This window comes from Macaca nemestrina, chromosome 11 (assembly GCF_043159975.1).
Source record: "Macaca nemestrina isolate mMacNem1 chromosome 11, mMacNem.hap1, whole genome shotgun sequence".
NCBI classification, from domain to species: Eukaryota; Metazoa; Chordata; class Mammalia; order Primates; family Cercopithecidae; genus Macaca; species Macaca nemestrina.
The window spans coordinates 69,171,040-69,185,462 of NC_092135.1; the positions used below are offsets into that span (position 1 = coordinate 69,171,040).

At 42.7% G+C, this 14,423-nt stretch overlaps 1 protein-coding gene across 1 annotated transcript in view; it reads right to left on the reverse strand.

Moving 5' to 3' along the window:
* Positions 1 to 14,423, reverse strand: part of LOC105483247 (methyltransferase 8, tRNA N3-cytidine) — a 225,457-nt gene that overhangs the window by 65,279 nt on the left and 145,755 nt on the right. Inside the window, 2 exon segments of the mRNA XM_071072927.1 lie at positions 2,231 to 2,376; positions 10,629 to 10,860. The gene's annotated coding sequence lies outside the window, so the exon portion shown is untranslated.

Below are 14,423 nucleotides of genomic sequence, written 5' to 3' on the forward strand. Positions count from 1 at the left end.
TGTGATTTTTAAAATGTGACAACTTATAGATTAAAATGTTATATAAAAGTGAGTGATGCCAGTGTGAGAAGACACGTTAGTATTCACATTTTATAGACGAGAAACTGAGGCTCAGAAGCAAAGGAACTTGCCCAAAGTTGCAAAGCATTAAGTGGCAGAACCAAGAATTTAGGCTGATTCTGAGGTCTCAAAGCACATATTTTCTCTACTATGTGGCCTCGTCAGAAATTGTAACAAGAAGAGACATTTTAAAAAGGTAAAATGAAATAATCAGAGTATATTTAAGGACCAAAATGAAAAAACTATAAAAGGAAACTATCAATGTGGAGTGTGTGTGTGTGTGTGTGTGTGTGTGTGTGTGTCTGTGTGTGTATCTTCATTCCCGTAGAGGGAAACCAAATAGCTGCATGTCAGTTGAATGCATTCCTCACAGATAGAATTACCTGTCGAGCACAGTTTTGGAAGAGCTCAGCAGATGGCATTCCAAATGAGAGATGCCCACATGGACTGTGAAGGCTATAATGCATTTCAAATGTCTATGTCTGTCTCTGGCAAGTGACATTGCTTTGAAAAGGTAGAAATATATTTTCAAGGCTATATCCATGTATAAAGAGATGCACATCTGCCTTGTTTGGATTTGATCTAAATCTATGTCAATATCAGCTTATGGGTGGCAGCTGACCTAACAATACTGGGTGATTCTGAAGTTAGAGGTGCTCTAGCTGAGTTTAGAATTCCTAATATTCCCATTCTTCATTTTTTCCTAAGATAAAGAAATCTGATTTTCCAAATAAATATGCTATTTCCTGATGTAAATCTGATGATAAATGAAGTCCCAGATTTCAATTCTAACTCTTTTGATCGTTTATAACAGAAAACCCAGCTAAAAATGGGTTAAACAGTAAGGAATTTATTTTTTTCCACCTAGGAATTCTGGAGACAGAGTGATTTTTCAGATCAGTTAATTTAAGAAATTGTAGGGGCAGGAAGGTGAGCTATTTTTCCTCATCCACCATGAGGGTCACAGCTGAGACTGTGATAGCAAAAGACTGGTTAACAAAAAAGCATAGCCAATTTATTTAACCAAAGATTTATGTGACTTTGGTTAGGAACCTTCAGAAATGAAGACCCAAAGATGCAGAGGAAACTGTCTGTTTTTACACTGAGGTTCCATGAAGAATAGACAGAATGTAGAAATGTGGCTGGACAATCTAATGGTAACAGACTGATAGGGGAAACCCAGCAAAGCCTGTCTGTTCAGATTCTTCTCGGCCTCTCTGTGTAGTATTCTTTCCTCCCGGGCATGGGGCAGGACCCTCTGGAATGAGGGTTTCAAGGGAAAATGGAGAGAGTGACCTTTCTAGGCTTCATAGCTTGCTTTGAGGGAGAAGGGTTCTAGTTTCTATGACTCACCTTAGGAAAGAGGAATTTGGCTTCTATGCAGGAGACAGGGGGACAGGAGACAGTCAGAGACACCTTGCTTCTGGGGCCTTTACAATGTCCCTCAGTTGAAAGTACTCAGCATGCCAAGGTGCCATACTTTGGGCTATCGTGCTCTGAGCCCCAGCAAGCTCGACAGCGCCATCAGGGATCCTGTCTCTCGCCACGTTTTCTTGCTCCTGTCCCCAGTGTGCTAGGTTTTGTCCCCGGGTTATCTCATCATGGTTGCAGGCTGGCTGCCCATCTCCAGGGATCTTCTTCTCATACAGCAATGTTGAAACATCCCAACAGGGCACTTTGCCCTCCCAATTGGAGGAAAACTTTCCAGAAGCTACTACTTATCCCAGAAAAATTTCTTTCAAGTCTCATTCTCTAGAATTACCTCACATGCTCATTCTAAAGAATCAATGGCAGCTGAGCGTGGTGGCTCATGCCTATAATCCCAGCACTTTGAGAGGCCGAGGCAAGTGGATCAGTTCAGGTCAGGAGTTCGAGACTAGCCTGGACAACATGGTGAAACCCCATCTCTACTGAAAATACAAAAAGTAGCCAGGTGTGGTGACGAGCACCTGTAGTCCCAGCTACTTAAGAGGCTGAGGTGGGAGGGAGGCTTGAGCTTAGGCGGCAGAGGTTGCAGTGAGCTGAGGTCATGTCACTGTACTCCAGCCTGGATGACAGAGCAAGACCCTATCTCAAAACACACACACACACACACACACACAAACAAAACAAAGAATCAATGGCAATAAAAATGGAATTGCCACAATAGACTTTGCTAACAGAGACTCACCCTTTGGTGCTGAGGAGGGGCTCCTTCACTGAGCATGTGGCCATGGTGAGGGCACACCAAATCCGGATTCTGTTGATAAACAACGTGGGAAGAACTGGCTGCTGACAGGCGGTCAACAATATCTGCCACACTTAAGTCCTGTTGGACTGAGGAAATATGCTAACAATTATTACCGTGATCGATTGGTTAAAGAAGGGGGACCTACTGCCATTATTTAACCATCAAACTGCTATGAATGACCATTGCTTTTACCAGAAAAATTTTATCTTTTTCCGTACACGAAGCTTGAGCCTATATCTTTAAAGACTATAGCTTTGTTTGCCTAGAACAGCATCCCTCATGATTTTGGACAATCAGAAGTTTCACCATTCTACACAAGTGAATCTTTTGGGCGCCGCTAATCACTGTACCCACTCCTCTGGGAATAAAGGTGAGCATGTAGCCCAGGATGGGCCAGTTTTTCCTACCTCTTTGGCCACACTGATTAATCTATAGATAAGCACATGACTCAGGTCAAGTCAAGTCTTTCTCAAGACTTTTCTAACTGGAGACGAAAGAAAATGATACTTTTTTTTTTTTTTTTGAAGTGGGATGAGGGTCTCCTCCCAAGCACAGAATTATAAAGCCTGGACACAAATGTGGCCACAATTCTGGCTGCACAGTTATAGAAGACCTGAGACAATGAAGCCACACACAGAAAAAAAAAAAAGATGCAAAAAATAGAGGCAATAACAGAGGAAGGAGAGAGAAAAGAAAGACAGAGACATAGATATGATAGTGTTTGATTCTCTGAACCCACCATTCCTGTCCTTTCTGAGGTTTTGTGCTTTTAACCAATAAAGTATTTTTTGTTTAAGCTAATATGTACTGGATTATTCTTAATTGCAGCAGGAAGAGTCCTCACTAAACAGAGTATTTCAATAATCTAAACTATATAGTTGAGGAGGGCCAACATTTAAATTGTACAATACAGGTACTATTTAAGTCAAAGGTCAATCATGGGGCAGAAACCACACAGTAATTCAAACAGGTGAAGTTTATTTATTTAATTTTTTTTTTGAGACAGAGTCTCACTCTGTCACCCAGGCTGGAGTACAGTGGTGTGATCTCGGCTCACTGCAACCTCTGCCTCCCAGGTTAAGAAGCAGTTCTCCTGCCTCAGCCTCCCGAGTAGCTGGGATTACAGGTGCCTGGCACCACGCCTAGCTAATTTTTGTGTTTTTAGTAGAGGCAGGGTTTCACCATGTTGGTCATGGTTGGCCAGGCAGGTCTCGAACTCCTGACCTCAGGTAATCCGCCTGCCTTGGCCTTCTAAAGTGCTGGGATTACAGGTGTGAGCCATTGCACCTGGGGTGAAGTTTAATATAAAGAACTAGTAATCATAACAGAAGATTGGAATAATTAGAGAAGTCTAGTAAGAAGTAAAAAAAATTTCTAAACAATATAGGAATATTAGATAAAAGTAGCAGCCACTACCTCTAGGGCTGAGATAAAATCACTAAGGAAGAGTCTCCCTGCCCCTCTAGTTTGAGAGCCAGACCTTGTTAGGGAGGGCATGGGCATGTGACTCCCTGAATGGAGAAGTCGGTGTGGTGCCAGGTTAGTGTAACTTGCTGGAAATTCATCCTGCCAAGGAGAGCTGTTAAGGAGGAGGTATCTTGCTGGAGATGTTCCACTACAAAACCACATAAGAGGGGTGCCAGGGGAAGTTGCTGGCTTCTGGTACTGCTGACCACCCCGTGCACAGCAGGAGCTCAGGGATGGAGAAGCCACATCCATTACCGGTTGTCAGAGAAGCCACTTACACTGCAGGAGATGGCTACAAGACACACAGGAACCAGGAAGGAAACCCTGTTCATCTTGCGATATCTTACCAAAGACTCCTAGTGACAAAACTTAACATTTACCAGTTGGAGAAGGAAAAATATTTAAGGGGCCCAGTTCCATTTTTGCAGAGCAGGCAATGAAGAGTGAATTTGGAGCTGCGAGGCAATAAATGGAGAACTTGCAAAGGCACCTTATTTGAGTGTCTTAAGAACCTCATAATGTGTTGAGCCTGGGGTAAAATAAAATCTACTTTACTTGACCTCAAAGAAACATACAACTTTAGAAATGTTATTTCAGGATAACTGTTCCTCGAGCAATTTCTTTCAGCAAACAAAAATACTCGACCAGGGTCATTATACAAACTTTATGGTGGTTACATAAATAAATTGAACTCCAGTAGAAGATTCTGTCAAAGCAAAGCTCAAGTTGGATATCGTAGATATCCTATCCCTTGCCATGAAATGTACAATTTGTCATAATCATTTGGTAACTTTGTAAGGCTAGGGCTTAGAAAAAAATTCTCCTTTACAGCAGGGGTCCCCAACCCGCAGGCCCAGTTAGGAACTGGGCCACACGGCAGGAGGTGAGCTGTGGGTGAGCGAGTGTTACCACCTGAGCTCTGCCCCCTCAGATCAACGGCGGCATTTGATTCGCACTGGAGCACAAACCCTATTGTGAACTACATGTGCGAGGGTTGCATACTCCTTATGAGAATCTAATGTCTGATGATCTGAGGTGGAAGAATTTCATCCTGAAACCATCGCCCCCACTGTCCATGGAAAAATTATCTTTCATGAGACCAGTCACTGGCATCAAAATGTTGGGTACAGCTGCTTTACAGGGAAGAGAATATTGATGGGCAATGTGTAGCTACTGGAGTTGTATAATCTGAGTCTGAGGTTTCATTTGGCCACTTGCCATCTACCATTTCCTTCCCTATTTTTTTATTTGTAAACAGAATAATAATAGCCTGTTTCCCAATGATAGCTCTTTCTCTCTCTCTCTTTTTCTCTCTCTGCCTGACTGCCTGCCTGCCTGCCTGCCTGCCTGCCTCCCTGCCTTCCTTTCCTTCTTTCTTTCTTTCCTCCCTCTCTTCCTTACTTTCTTTGCTTTCAACAGATTTTCACTCTGGTTACCCAGGCTGGAGTGCAATGGGACAATCATGGCTCACTGCAGCCTGACCTCCTGGGCTCAAGCGATCCTTCCACCTTAGCTTCCTAAATGGCTGGGACTACAGGAGCATGCCACCATACTCAGTTAATTTTTTTAATTTTATTTTTTGTAGAGACGAGATCTCTCTATCTTGCCCTGGGTGGTCTTGAACTCCTGGGCTCCAGTGATCTTCCGGCCTCAGCCTCCCAAAGTGCTAGGATTACAAATGTGAGCCACTGTGCCCAGCCATTCATGTGCTCTAATTCTTGATACTTTTCTCTATCAAAAGATCTCTTCTGAGTAAAATGAAGAGACAAAGAGTGAGAAAGGAAGAGAAGAAAAGAGAAGAGAGGAGACCAGGTGCGGTGGCTCACACCTATAATCTCAGCACTTTGGGAGGCCAAGGTGGGTGGATCACGAGGTCAGGAGTTCGAGACCAGCCTGGCCTATGTGGTGAAACACCATCTCTACTAAAAATACAAAAATTAGCCAGGCATGGTGGCATGTGCCTGTAGTCCCAGCTACTCAGGAGGCTGAGGCAGGAGAATTGCTTGAACCCGGGAGGTGGAGGTTGCAGTGAGCCAAGATCGTACCACTGCACTCCAGCCTGGGTGACAAAGCGAGACTCCATTTCAAAAAAAAAAAAAAAAGAGAGAGAGAAGAGAGACAGACTATGAGCCTCATTCAAGTGTTTTCTCAGTCCTTTGGTGAACAAGTGGCCCGTTTCTGCTCTATTTTCCCATGCTCCAGATTAGGCTCTACTTGACTAAAGAATCTAACATTATTTGATTTTCATAGTGAAGGGCTAGGTCAGTGGCAAGAGGAGTCCATATGCTCTTCAGCTGGCACCTTCTCGGAGGAGAGAGAAGCTCTGTTTCGATTGTATTATGTAACAGATGATCGATAAAGTGAACAGTCATTGTGTCAGTTTAAATTATGCCCTCTGTCCTGACCCTAGACAAAAATTTGCAAAAGGTCCTCTGTTCAAATCACTATGCTCAGAGGAGAGGTAGCCTCCCCATGAGGCTTTTCCTCATGTTGCATTTTGGACAAAACGCAACAGTGGGACTGGAGAGAAAAGAGCCTGGGAAAGGAAAGGCCCATGGCAGTGCAAGTGGAGCCCGTTTGCTGATTGAAATAAGGAAGCGGGTCGGGAGCAGTGGCTCATGCCTGTAATCCCAGCACTTTGGGAGTCTGAGGCGGGTGGATCGCCTGAGGTCAGGAGTTCAAAACCAACTTGGCCAACATGGTGAAAACCCATCTGTACTAAAAATACAAAAATAAAAATTAAAAATTAAAAAAATTAGCTGGGCATGGTGGCAGGCGCCTATAATCCCAGCTCCAGCTACTTGGGAGGCTGAGGCAGGAGAATCACTTGAACCCAGGAGGCGGAGGCTGCAGTGAGCCGAGATCTCGCCACTGCACCCCAGCCTAGGCAACAAGAGCAAAACTCCGTTCCCTTCCTGCCCCCCAAAAGAAATAAAAAAGAAAAAGAAAAAGAAATAAGGACACGACTGACTGTGTGAACTCCAGGTAGCAGAACAAAGACCCAGGAATAGAAGTGAGAGGCAGATTTGTGTATGTTGGTTCAATATAAGGTAAAGTTTCCTAATAGAGTTATTCTAAAACAAGATAGGCTGCCATAATAAGAAGTAATTTCTCCAAAGTAGACATGTTTAGGCATAAGTAACAATATTGTAGAGTGAATTCCTGCCTCGGTGGGGAGAAAGGACTAGGTGACCTCTAGACTTTCCACAATCCCATGGCATTCAATGGGACTAAGGGAGAGCTGTGCTCTGACAATCAGTGGTCTAGAGAGCTACTTGATTCTGATTGCTTGTCCAAAGACTCAGGAGGAAATCAGTTCTTCCTGGGGTATCCCGACCCACCAGACATTGTCAAGGCTTTCTTTCCATTATTGAATCCTCTCGGCAGGCTAGTATCAAATATTACTCTACCTTTACAAATGAAGAACTGAGGCTCAGAGAATTTAAGATGCCAGTCTTAATTCTAATAGAATCCAGTCTTATCTGTCTTGAATATTGTGTTCTTAATCATTTTATGACACTGAAACACTGATTATAAATGTATCAACATATTTAGGCGCTATATAAAATCAAACAAACTTTTAAAATAGTCAAACAGGACTTGATACACACTTTTGTTACTATGTCATTTAGTTGACACTTCATAACAAAATCTTGATTTTTCTCTTCTAGTTTTCAAAAAAATCCTTCTTTTTCTCTCAGTTTTAAAGCTTCCAGGCCTATGACATGCTAGGAATAAATCACTCTTCGAAAGTCCTAATAGATATTATAGGGTTTCTCCCACTGTATATGTTAATTCAGAATCTTGTGGAGTATGACTTCTATGTCCTTAAAGGCAATAGTCTTTCTCTAATACCTCTTTTCCTTGCTCTTTCTTCTTTCTGTTCAGGAAAAATTATTCTCCCCTCACCCTCCTTTTTTCCCTTCTACTACTATCTGAAGTCTCTGTCTAACCACTTTGTTTCCTTTCTTATTTATTTATGTATTTTTTTAAACTTGTTTACTTATTTTCCTTTTATTTGGAGACAAAGCTTGCTCTGTCAACCAGGTTGGAGTGCAGTGGTATGATCATAGCTCACTGCAGCCCCATACTCCTAGACTTAAGTGATTCTCCCACCTCAGACTGCTGAGTAGCCAGGACTACAGGCATGTCCCACCATGCCCAACTAATGTTTTAAGTTGTTTTTGCAGAGACAGAGATCTCACTGTGTTGCCCAGGCTGGTCTGGAACTCTTGGCCTCAAGCAATTCTCCCATCTCAGCCTCCCAAAGTGCTGGGATTACAGGCATGGGCCACTGTGTCTGGCACTATTTCCTTTCAATCAGAAAAAATTTACTCTAGTAACTAAATTCCTAATTCATTCAGTTAACCTTCTCCTTAATCGCTTCTCAATTAGCTTAAGTGATTTCTTTGCTAAACCCTGCAGTTTTACAATCTGCTGTAGCTAACCTGCATCTTCAGAGAAACTTACAAAAAATCAGGGGGGGTCTCTCTGGATCTATTCTGGTTCTGGGGCTGCCCAATTAAAAAAACAAAAAGAAAATAAAACACTTTAAATACTTTTTTTTTTTTTTTGAAACGGAGTCTCACTCTGTTGCCCAGGCTAGATAGAGTGCAGTGGTGCAATCTCAGCTCACTGCAACCCCGCCTCCTGGGTTCAAGCAGTTCTAGTGGGTCAGCCTCCTGAGTAGCTGGGACTACAGGCGCCCACCACCATGCCCAGCTAATTTTTTTTTATTTTTAGTAGAGACAGGGTTTTACCACGTTGGCCAGGCTGGTCTTGAACTCCTGACCTCTGATGATCTGCCTGCCTCAGCCTCCCAAAGTGCTGAGATTACAGGTGTGAGCCATCGTGCCTGGCCAAGGATTTTAAAAGGAAAAGAAGAGACACTTCCTGAGTTGGTTACCAAGAATTTCCATTATTTTTGTTGTTGTTGTTTTTAATCTGCTCGTCAAAAAGGAAAAGAATTTCTATTCAAATAACTTAAGTAGGATGGGCATGGTGGCTTATGCCTGTAATCCCGCACTTTGGGAGGCCAAGGTGGGAAGATGCTTTAGCTCAGGAGTTCAAGACCAGCCTGGCCAACATAGTGATACCCTGTCTCTTAAAAAAAAGGAAAAAAAGAGATAAATATAATAAAATAAGCTATTGATTGGCTATACACTGTCCTTGGTATCAGGAATTCCAGAAACATGAACATGAAGACAGTAGGTGAGGCAGCTAGTCAGGAACAAAATGCCTTAAAACAATTACCCCCAGGCATGAGTAGGGGATGACTACAAGCCCCACACTGTGTCTCTCTGGGCCTGCAAATCTCACAGAGCTGAGATCTCTTTGAGCTGTTTTCCTTTTCTCAGAACTATGTAAACATAAGTTATACCATGATAAAGGCATAGCTGTAGGAAGTCCATACAATTCAATTGATTTATATTCTCAAAAATGGTGTTAATTAAAATGATGTAAATGGAATTTGGTTTTCCCTTTTGAAGCTGTAAGAAGGAGATGAAGCATCTAAGGCCCTGAAGCCCATGATTTAATGAATGCTGGGTATTTATTAAAATGAAAGAAGCAAAAAACTGGAAGGAACTTTAAAACCATCCAGAGACTCCAATTCTTCTATTTTACAAATATGGAATAGCAACCTCATACTCTATAGTCAATAAATTATATATCTAATGCTGAATAGTGTACTCTAAATAGTAATTCATCACACACAACTTCAAATTTCATAACTTATGCATACACTATAGAAAGTCTATTTTAATATTCTTCATAATTTGTTCCTTGTTTTGATTGTAGCAAAGCAAAAATGAAAGGATTGTTGCAAGGAACTTTGGGCCAAGGAACTGAAAATAACTTCTCTTTTCTTCTTTTTTCTTTTTTTGAGATGGAGTCTCGCTCTGTTGCCCAGGCTGGAGTGCAATGGCGCAATCTCGGCTCACTGCAACCTCTGCCTCCCAGGTTCAAGTGATTCTCCTGCCTCAGCCTCCCTAGTAGCTGGGATTACAGGTGCATGCCACCACGCCCGGCTAATTTTGTATTTTTAGTAGAGACAGGCTTTCACCATGTTGATCACGCTCGTCTCAAAGTCCTGCCCTTGTGATCTGCCTGCCTCAGCCTCCCAAAGAACTGGGATTATAGGCATGAGCCACCACACCCGGCCGAAAATAAATTCTAATGGAAATTTTGACAAAGCTTCTTGGGGAAGTAACTTCAGGGGAAATTTTGGGGGTAGTCTTTGGGTACATGGTTCAGAAAAGTTTGTCTCATCGTCTAACTTCATAGCTTTATAAATCAAATTAATGGTGTTGAGTTGTGGTATAATAAAGTATAGTTGGTCTTTATTTGCCTCCGGTTCCCGGCACAGAGCTCCTAAATTCTGGGAATTTCTTGAGTGATAGGCGTATCTTTTGTTATTCATAATGAGCCCCTTTTGACCATACTAGAGTTTATGTTAACGAAGTGACTCAGGGTGACCTTAGACAGATTCAGGTTGGGGACTGGTCCCCAGAAAGACCAAACATGGGATCAGAGGGTTGAACATTTAGCCCTACCCTCCAACCTCCGGGGAGGGGAGAAAGGTTGGAGATTGAGCTCAATCACCAATGGCCAATGATTTGATCAATCACACCTATATAACAAAGCTTTGATAAAAAGTCTTCAACAATGAGATTTCGAGAGCTTCTGGGTTGGTAACATTGATATGGTGGGAGAGTGGCACCGCCGAAGAGGACATGGAAGTGTGACTGTAACAGGTTCCTTACCCAAAGCATGGCAAGTCGACACACTGACCTCAAGGATTGCAGCAGAGAAAGAGTTTAATAATCATAGGGCATCTGAACAAGGAGACGGAAGGAAACCTCAAACTTACCTCCCTGAGGAGTTTGTAAGGGGTTTGGAGTGGGCTGAGGTGTGGGGATTGAAGGGAGAAGTCATGGACTGGAGAGATGAAGAAACTGCATTCTCATGTTGATTCAGCTCTTCTGTGGGGATCCTCAAACTGATTGTGGATGTCAGCTGTTCTGCTGGAATTCAGGATCTGAAGAACATCTTAAGCAACTCTTAAACAAAAGCCTCATGATTCTAACATCCAAAAATCCCACCTATAGAAACAATGGGGATGCAAATGGTCATTATCCAGTGCTATGTGACTTTCAGTTACAAGTAAGTAGGCCAAAATGCAGCCTGACTCATGCTTAATTATAACTATATTTCTGTCCAGAACCTGGCATGTAATTCTTGTTAACTCTGTGATTGAAACCACCTTTGCAAAGATTATGACAATGAGAGAAATCTAACATGGCTCACTCCACCTTGCTTCTAGTCTCACAGCCTAGGGCAAGGTAACTGTGGGAGGAATATAGTTCATAGTTTAAAGCAAGAATGAGAAGAGTCCCTCCCTGAAACTGATCCCTTCTTTGTTCAGAGACTGAAACTGCCTTTGTAATGGAAGGGGCCTGAATTCTGCTAAAATGTAGGCATAATTTCTTTAATCTCTTACTGCTCAGGAGTCATGTGGCCAGAGGTCACAAGTCTTGTGACTTCCCCAATTGCTCCTGTAGGAAACATTCCTGTTGTGGAACCTAAGATTGGTGTTTTGAGATGTTTTTCAAACTTTTGTATTCAGGCAACTGATTAATTCCAACTGGACTAGTGACTTATGACTCAACTGGTCCTGTAGCCCCACCCAGAGGCAGACTCAGCACATGGGGACTGTTTTCCACACTCTTAGCTTTTATCCCCAACCAATCAGCAGCACCCATTCCTTAGCCCCCTGCCTGCCAAACTATCCATAAACACCCGAGCCTGAGTTCTTGGAGAGAGTGATTTGAATGATAACATCAGTCCTTCTGCTTGGCTGTCTTGGGTTAATTAAGCTCTTTCTTTACTGCAATACCATGGTCTCAGTGAATTGTTTTGTCTGTGCAGCAAGCTGGAAGCACCCATTGGGTGATGGTACAAGGACAGTTTCAGAAGTCCTCCACTTCCATTCACCCACAGCCTTGTCCTATGCATCTCTTACATATGGCTGTTCCTGAATTGCATCCTTTATAATAAAACAGTAATCATAAGCAAGGTGCTTCCCTGAGTTCTGCAATTTGTTCTAACAAATTATCAAACATGAGGGAGGGTCATGGGAAACCCCAAATTTGCAGCCAAATAGGATAGAAGTGTGAATAGCCTGGAAACACAAGACTTCTACCTAGCATCTGAAGTGAGGGCAGTCTTGTGGGACCATGACTTTAACGTGTGGGGTTTGCACTAACTCTGGGTAGTTAGCATCAGAGTTGAATGGAATTGAATAACACCCACTTGGTGAGAGGTAATTGGTGAATGGGTGTTGGAACAATGTGTTGGAAAAGACACTGTAACCACCCAATGGTTTCGCTTTGGCCACTGCCTAGACAGAGCCAATTTCTTTTTTTTTTTTTTTTGAGACGGAGTCTTGCTCTGTCACCCAGGCTGGAGTGCAGTGGCCGGATCTCAGCTCACTGCAAGCTCCTCCTCTCGGGTTCACGCCATTCTCCTGCCTCAGCCTCCCAAGTAGCTGGGACTACAGGCACCCGCCACTTCGCCCGGCTAGTTTTTTGTATTTTTTAGTAGAGACGGGGTTTCACCGTATTAGCCAGGATGGTCTCGATCTCCTGACCTCATGATCCGCCCGTCTCGGCCTCCCAAAGTGCTGGGATTACAGGCTTGAGCCACCGCGCCCGGCCGACAGAGCCAATTTCTAAAGACAGGGGAATTGCAATAGAGAAAGTGTAATTCACACAGAGCCGGCTGTGTAGGAGACCAGAGTTTTATTATTACTCAAATCAATCTTCCTGAGCATTTGGGTATTCGGGGATCAGAGTTTTTAAGGACAACTTGTGGATGGGGGGAAGCCAGTGAGCTGGGAGTGCTGATTGGTCAGGTCAGAGATGAAATCATAGGGAGTTGAAGCTGTCTTCTTGTGCTGAGTCAGTTCCTGGTGGGGAGGGGGCACAAGATCAAATGAGCCAGTTTATTGAACTGGGTGGTGCCAGCTGATCCATCAAGTGCAGAATGTGCAAAATCTCAGGCGCTGATCTTAGGAGCAGTTTAGAGAGGGTCAGAATCTTGTAGCCTCCAGATGCATGACTCCTAAACCATAATTTCTAATCTTGTGGCTAATTTCTTAGTCCTACAAAGGCAGTCTAGTCCCCAGAAAAGAAGGAGGTTTGTTTTGGGAAAGGGATGTTATCATCTTTGTTTTTAACTATAAATTAAGTTCCTCCCAAAGTTAGGTCAGTCCACGTCCAGGAATGAACAAGGACTGCTCAGAGGTTAGAAGGAAGATGGAGTCAATTAAGTTAGATCTCTTTTGCTATCTCAGTCATAATTTTGCAAAGGCGGTTTCAACACCACACATTTGGTGTCAGAAAAAACTCACACATGGATATATGCAAGGTTAGGATCAATTTTCCCCCAGTTGGTTAGATGATGTCATATTGTAGCACTTCTCACACTATGTGGAACTGCTTGTTTCCTTGTCTGTCTGTTCTATTAGACTGTGAGCACTTGCAAGACTAAGATGGGCCTTAATGCATCTTCATTCACTTACCAGGGGGAAATCCAGGTCTGTGGGCCTGAAGCTTACATAGTTTGGGGAAGGAAGGATTTTTCAAAAGAATACAAAATTAGGTATGAAGAAATCACAAATTACAAGTATAAAAAGCTAATAAACACTATGACATCTCTGAAAATGAAATATTTTTCTTTATTAACTGCCTGACACATCTCTATCTTTTTTTCCTGCTTTTTCGACTTGTACTCTTCGGTTACCTCTTTCTTTTTCTTTTCTTCTTCTTCTTTTTTTTTTTTTTTTTTTGAGACAGAGTTTCACTCTTGTTGCCCAGGCTGGAGTGCAATGGCTTGGTCTCAGCTCACTGCAATCTCCACTTCCTGAGTTCAAGTGATTCTCCTGCCTCAGCCTCCCAAGTAGCTGGGATTATAGGCGTGCACCACCACACCTGGCTAATTTTGTATTTTAAATACAGATGGGGTTTCACCATGTTGGTCATGCTGGTCTCAAACTCCTGACCTCAGGTGATCCACCTGTCTCAGCCTCCCAAAGTCCTGGGATTACAGGCATGAGCCACTGGCTCCAGCCTTCGATTTCCTCTTTTATATGACAATAATAAGATCATTTCCTGTACTGATTAGAAAGGTCGTTCATGCTTTTCTCTAGCATGGTTGATCAACATGTTTTCTAATATTTCCTAGAAAAGCTTATTTCAGTTCCCCAATTCATTACTGCTAAGTCATGTAAATTTTCACAATGCTATCAAATTTTGAAAGCCTCTACCAAGTGTCTTACATATATGGGTTATAACATTTCAGAGCATTTCAAATTATGATAGACAGTGACTAAACTTAACTGTTCTTTGTATTGACTATACTCCTATTAACCAGTGTATCATCAATGCCTTGCACCATCAGGTCACAACATCAGATGACTTGTCATGTTGAAGAGTAGAAGTATTCCTATCAGCCATTCCTAAGCTGGGATGGCCAGCATAGCTTAACTATTTACAGAAATGGCTGCCAAACACATAAACGTATCCCACTAAAGCTGAACTAAATGTATTCCTAGTCCAAATTACCTTAGAGGAATCTCAAAATGACTGTGAATCTCCAATGCCAC